The 7,194-nt window shown below is 36.5% G+C and overlaps 1 long non-coding RNA gene across 1 annotated transcript; it reads right to left on the reverse strand.

The window, feature by feature from the left end:
• Positions 1-3,240: 3,240 nt before the first annotated feature.
• On the reverse strand, positions 3,241-6,048 carry LOC111195153 (uncharacterized). Its single transcript, XR_007429537.1, has 3 exons — positions 5,563-6,048; positions 4,278-4,446; positions 3,241-3,811 (listed from the first exon to the last, which is right to left on the reverse strand). It is a non-coding gene; the product is annotated as an uncharacterized LOC111195153 (long non-coding RNA).
• Between the last annotated feature and the right edge of the window lie 1,146 nt (positions 6,049-7,194).

Below are 7,194 nucleotides of genomic sequence, written 5' to 3' on the forward strand. Positions count from 1 at the left end.
AAAATCTATTTCACAAGACATCAATTAAATCATCATTTGAAACTAAATAATCGGTAGCTTTGAGAGCACAATTGTATGAACGGATTCACCTTACCTTAGTTAACCCGACCCTCTGTAGCTTTAGCCTAATCTCTCTCTCTCTCTCTCTGTCACTCTCTCTGTGTATCTGTTTCTGTGTGTGACTGTATGATCATAATCAGAGTGTCAAAGTGCTTTTATACACTCTGGAAGTGTCCTCCCGGTGGACAAGCCTACTGTCCCAGTAACTGGTGGGAATTCCCTCACTTTACTCAGGAAAATCAGCATTACCCAAAAAATAAGGGTGAAAATGAAAAAAAGATCAGATCAGATCCACATATTGCGTAAACTAAACAGTATGTTCTTTTTGATTTGGCAGTATGTTCTCTATAGTGTATGGGGAACACCCAGAGTGCTTACTTCCCAAGAACTGCATGTGTAATTATTTATTTACACCAGAAGTACTGCTGAAATCCAGAGCAGGAAATGAAAAAGGTGTGTGGATAGGGGAAAACCAGCATTGAACAAAAAAAAAAAACTGCATTAAATTATTAATATTAGATACTGGTATACTGATTTATTGACTGATAATTTTACAAAGAGGTATAAGCTGTAAAATAAATAGGAAAGATCTTATTTGTGATGAGTACCTTTAGGCGCTCCATTTATCAGTATGTGAAGAGAAGTGTGTCCACCAGCTGTGTGGGTGGTGCTGAGATGAAGGACTCTGCAGAACCTGTTTTTGAACACATGAGGTCAGTATAACACTGCAGTTCATACACATCAGCTGGACTGGGGGATTTCCCATTGAGGCCCTGTTCCCTCTGCTTAAAGCCTGGAACAGGTCTGCTCCCATGAAGCATTTTCTATGGAAAACAATAACCAATGACAAAGGAGGTCGAGGATGAGGCAGAACTGTGTAGGGGGGAAATCCCTAATGTGCAATACCAATGAAACGCTTGGACATACCTGATAAGTAGCCAGTTTATAAGGAATCTTCTAATTTTAACATTTTGTTGGAAACACCTGTAGCACCACACACAGGGGCACTAAGTGCAATAGTACAGTTGCAGCGCATATAGCAGACTGTGGGGTCCTGTCCTACGGTCGTAATGCTCATTGCTATCTTACACCCCACCAACAGTCTATTTTCACACCTTACACCTGCATCATTAAACTAGCAAAGGTGCTTATAAATATATCTACGCGGATGGGCGTGGTGGTCTGGAAGACACAGGTAAGGACCTAAACAGTAAATTAATGAATGAATGGAGTTCAACTGATAAAGCGCCCTCTAGAAACCCAAGGACGCTTTTACAATTTACACATATTAGACACACATATTCATACTTATCACTCATCCATATACCGGTGAGAAGCATCAGCCAATAGCGCAGAGCGTACTCTTAACCGGAAACAACCGTCCACCTGAAGGACTGCATCGGGCACTACAGCATTTACCCAGGACAGAGTACCAATCCATATCTAGGCAAAGTCATACTTACATGTACACACACACACACACACACAAACTTACATACATATCACACACTAACAAATAAAACCGTCAGACATTTATTGCTATTCTGGCATCGCAGGTATTTCACACACACCCCCGCTCTTTACACACACACATTAACACACAGCAGTGCACAGATCCAAATTTTACATCTACAGTAAACAAAATACAAAAAAAAAAAAAAACATTGTTACAGGTCAGTTTCTTCTGCTGAAAAGTGCAGAAGAGCTGCACTGTTAACATAGCAATCCGCCAAAGTCAGTTGAAGGCTCACCTAAAGAATGCTAGAAAGAATGAAAATAGGGCCCTTTTATCTCTTATTCAGTGGATAACCATGTTCAAATTCATATATTCGTATTCACTCAGTGATTCATATCAATGAGTCATATTATTCAAAGCGACTTTCAAGTAACGATGTACATTAGCAATACAAAAAGTTCAAGGCAAAACCATCTAAAGTAGACCAAGGGGAAAAAGTAGGATAGAGGAGGAAATTAGGGAAAGAAGAAAATCAGGTTAGAAGTAGTTAGTTTGTTAGAGGTGTTAGGATAGGTGTTAGGAGAGTAAGTGCTCATTAAAAAGCTCTGTCTTCTTAATCATACACTGTAAAAAAAAAAAAAGTGTAAAGTGTAAAAAAACGGTAATTTTCCGGCAGCAGGGGTGCCAGAAAATGTCTGTAAAAAAACAGAAGAATTGTGTAATTTTTAAAACATACATAAACCGTAAAAAACAGTTATTGTATTTACTGTAATCAACGTCTATTATTGTAATTTTACAAGAAATTGCCCTTTAATTACATTAAATGTTTTTCTTTTAACATATTTTATTTCTTAAAAAAGTGTCATGCACTTTTTTACAGAAATAAAATATGTTATTACAGAAAATACACATTAAAAAATTACTTTACGAAAGCCCAAGTTTTAAATGGCGGTCAGACATATTACAAGGTTTTTGTTTTTTTTTTATTATTCAAATACAAGAATTAACTGCAATTTCCATCTCTAAATGTGATACATTTAAATTATGAAGTTATGAACTAAAATGTTATACGTGTAGTAATAGCAATTACCTGTAATAATATTTGGAAAATATTTCACAATACACAGTTACAGTTATACCAATACTCATTGATTCCTTTTTAAATTTTTATTATAATTATAAACGTACAAAACACAATTTCTTTGTTCAGCTTAGTAAAAAAAAATTAACAATGGCTTCCATATCCTTTATGTTAACTTAAAATGTAAAAAAAAAAAAAAAAAAAAAAGTGCCTGCTTTTGTTGGCCAAAAACCCACTCTGTAAATGTAAAATACTATAGTGTCACAGGGGGCAGAGTAACAAAGCTGGGCCATGTTCCCACTGAGCAGCGGCTCCATTGGCAGTAACCCTATCCACCCCCATTCCAAACTTAAGAGGGTGAATAAAAAAATTCAACTCGTACATATACAACACATAAGGCCCAACAAATCAACATAATTTTCCCTAAAGAACTCTAAACATGCTCGGAATGCATATCCTTTTTTTATACTTTTCACATGCAACCGTCTTAAATTGTAGCATCAAAAAAAAAAATATATATATATATTTTTATAATTATAATTTTTAAGGCCAAAAATTTACTATCTACAACGCTTTTGCTTATACATAAAATATAAGACTCAATGAGTCAAATAACACCTATACAATAATAATAAAAAAGAAATAGTAATTATAAACTACGCAACAATAAAAATGTTATTTAATGCCGACCCACTTGTATGTAATATCAATGTGAAAAATAGTGAGAATTTTTTAATCAGTTAGAAAAAATGTAAAATACTATAGTGTCACAGGTGGCAGAGAAACAAAGCTGGGCCATCCACCCTTCACTCCAAACTCAGGAGGGTGAATAAAAAAATTCAACTCGCGCATATACAACACATAAGCCCCAACAAATCAACATAATCCCCCTAAAGAACTCCAACCAAAGGAAAAAGGGCAACCATCAAACATGCTCGGAATGCATATCCTTTTTTATACTTTTCACAGGCAACTGTCTTAAAACTTAACATAAAAAAAAAACTGGTGCCTGCTTTTGTTGTACTCTCTACAACGTGTGTGTCAGTGTCCATGTGTCTCTCTGAAAATTTGTGCGAGATGCCTTTTACTCTCTCCATTCAAAGTCTGCAATATTGGTGATCAATGACAGAACTTTGGGATTGATGGATAGTGTTTTCTTGGACTCCCTTTTCTCCACTTTGCTCCCCTTGTCCGGGTTGATCTTGAAAAGGCACCTGTTAAGAAACAATTACATTTGAATGTAGTGCTACAAATGATTAATAGTGCTATGAATAGTTTTGATCATCACAAATACTGTGGCTGATCCAGATTTTAACTGACTTTACACTACGGCTTAAAAACAATATGAAATGGAAGGGCAACACTGATCATAAATTTATCATATGTTACAATCATGAACATTACATGCATTAAGATAAATCATACACAATGTGTGCCAGCCTTTTTCATGTAATATAAATAAATGCCATTATTGACAGTTTTCTGCTCCATTGCTATGCTTGTCCTTTTAACAGTAACCTTATGAACACATTGTATAGGCCTGATTAGATGGATGGATGAACGTGGTTATGCATTTATGGATAGATGCATGAATAGATGCATGCAGGTATGCATTGGCGGACATGTGGGTGTGCAGGTGGATGGATGGAGAGGCAAGCGCTGTAAATAAAATTGTTTTACCTCTGCAAGAATTCCAGAGTTGCTGCCATTTCTGCTGGATAACTGATGTTGAGGCAGTAGTATGTTGCAAACATCAGTACCAGGGCATCGCCAAAATCTGTAAGATTTCCATTTACGATGGTCTGATCAACTGCAACCATGAAGTGTTCAGATGTCAGGGCAGAACTCCCTTTGGTACACAGCAGAAAAATACAGTGACAGTCTATTAGATTTAACATAATGACTGACAAAGGACCACAATAAAAAATAGATAATCACATTAGCACAATGAAGACAATATCCTAGGTTTTACCTTACGTTTCACTCAATATGTTAAAATATACTTTATGAACTTCTCAAAACTGAACATTGTACAATCAAATGTATTTAAGAAATGGTGAGGCACTTCCATGTACCGCTATATTTTCTGAAAACATTTAAGGGGACATTACACTAGATGTAGTTAGCATAGTTGAAAAAACTGATTCCAACTTTCTATCTTTGTTATTAAATATAATAAGCTATTTTAAAGAGCAAAACCACATCTCAGAAACTCCATCAGCTCCCTTTTCACAGAGAACCAAATCAGAACAACATTGACTCCTTAGCTAAATGAATATTTATTACCATAGGCATGTCCATTAAAATCAAAGAACAGATTCAGGACAATAAATTGAATGATCACTGAATCGATTCTCTCAAACCTAGTTAAACCAATGAATCAGGCATGTTTGAGCAGTGAGCACAGATAGATTTAAGGAGTCACTGTTGTACTGATTTGGTTACCTGTGAACACAGCCAAGTTTCTGAGATGTGTTTTTACTTTTTTTAACCTCTTAACACGCATACAAATGTATGAAAAATCATATCTGGCTGTGTTTATGAATAGTTATGAACAATTATAGGCTCAATATAGACACCCAATATACCATTTTAAAGCTTAGAATCTCTGCTTTTCAGTTATCTAGCCTATTTAGCAGTATCTCCTTTCAGAAAATAAACATTTATGGCGAAATATGCCTAGTTTCATAAAGTTATGATTCATATCTTTCATATTTGCGTTTATCGTACGTCCAAATTTGGTCGGATGCGGTCATGTTATACACCATTCGAACCGTCTGCCCCTCCGGATTCCGAAACTGTGGTGTACGGTTCCTGAATTAGAGCTGAAAGAGTGCGTCGGAGCGCGTGTTTACAGTTAAAACCTGCTTGGGTTTTGATCTGGGGTTACCTCAGGACACACCACACACCACCCACCCCCCCCCCCCCCCCCCAAACCCCACCAGCGCGTCCCCCACTCTCTTACCTTCAAAACGAGTCCAAACTTAAGAGAATCCGTCAATCCAGTCTCCTTTAATCCCCATTTATATCGAATCAGTGCTTGAAATCATTTCAGGCAGAAAGACATTAATATTAACTTTAACTCCTTATTAAAAGCGTTTTATTCGACGCATCGCCGAGTTTCCGGTGTCAGATTACTCAGCAGACTCTACTGGACGTGGGGATATGCAAATGAGGCCTGTCAGCCAATCAGGTGTCGAGCTCAGCCAGCTGGAAGGAGGGGCGGGGGCTGCTTGGGCACAGAGACTCTCTCTCAGAGACTTCTCACTCTGCAGAAAGCGCTCTGTTAAAGAGACACTGCGGTTTTCTGTTTGTATGGGAGTAGATCACACAAAAACAGCCTTATTACTGCAAAATGAGTTATTAAAGTGGTAGTTTTTATTCTTATAAAGTTTTCAGTCCTTTGGAGAAAGAAAATACCATTACTGCTTCAGATCACAATAAAATCTGACCAGTAAAAGGTAGCAGTTTATAATTTTATATGATGATTGTAAACACATTATAGCACAATGTAGAGCTGCCAAAACCCTTGTTCCAATAGTTCATTTTGTATAAATAGTTCAAATTGTATAAATAGTTCATTTTATGTGTCTGGAAATAAAATAAAAAAATAGAAAATCTGAAAAGCGCCTAAAAGTTTTCCTGGTTTTTACCATATTTTGGCCATTACATGTTCAATTGAATAATTAAAGTGTCTTAAATGAAGGCTTCTAAGTGATATTAATTTATAGAATTGACTCTAAATTATTTAATATTAGAGTGATAAGCCTTCAAATGTGAGTATGTAATTTCAGGCGGTAAAAAAATGGTAAAAATAGGCTTGGAGCTTTGGGTTGTGAACATAACTGTACATGGCAGTGATGTAGAGAGCATTTGCTAAATTATCATTAGCTAAGGTTTTTTTAAACTCAGCTTCATCACCACCACCTGGGAGTAGCAAATGGTGACATGTCAGCTATAGGTGATAGCTTCATGATGGCATAGTCATCATTGTCTGTTGAAACTGTTGGGTTAGATTACCCAACCCTGTTATACACTATATTGCCAAAAGTAATAATTCACCCATCCAAATAATTGAGATCTCAGTTAATTCCAGCTGCTCGATCATGGAAACCCATTCCATGAAGCTCTCAACACGCTGCAACTTATTAAATCAAAAATGTTTGTAGAATCAGTCTGCATGCCTAGGTGCTTGGTTTTGTACTCCTTTGGCCATGAAAGTTATTGGAACACCTAAATTAAATTAATTGGATGGGCGAGTGAATACTAGAGGGAAAGTTTGCAGTTGATTGACTGTTACACTGAACTTTTGCAGTTGAGAGGAATGTTTACGTCCGATTGGTCTTGAGGTTATTAATCAGGGTGAGCAGAAAAAAAGTTTTATTTGATTTTGAAGATTTTAATGTTGAAATAATGACACATCACCCACCTCTAGTATTCACTCGCACATCCAATTAATTTAATTTAGGTGTTCCAATAACTTTCATGGCCAAAGGAAATTATGACATTATTTAAATTTAACCCCTGGGAGACTGACAGCCAGGGCAACACTCAAACACTCAAGATAACCAGGGTGAGAACCAGAAAATGAGAACCA

This window comes from Astyanax mexicanus, chromosome 25 (assembly GCF_023375975.1).
Source record: "Astyanax mexicanus isolate ESR-SI-001 chromosome 25, AstMex3_surface, whole genome shotgun sequence".
In the NCBI taxonomy this organism is placed as follows: Eukaryota; Metazoa; Chordata; class Actinopteri; order Characiformes; family Acestrorhamphidae; genus Astyanax; species Astyanax mexicanus.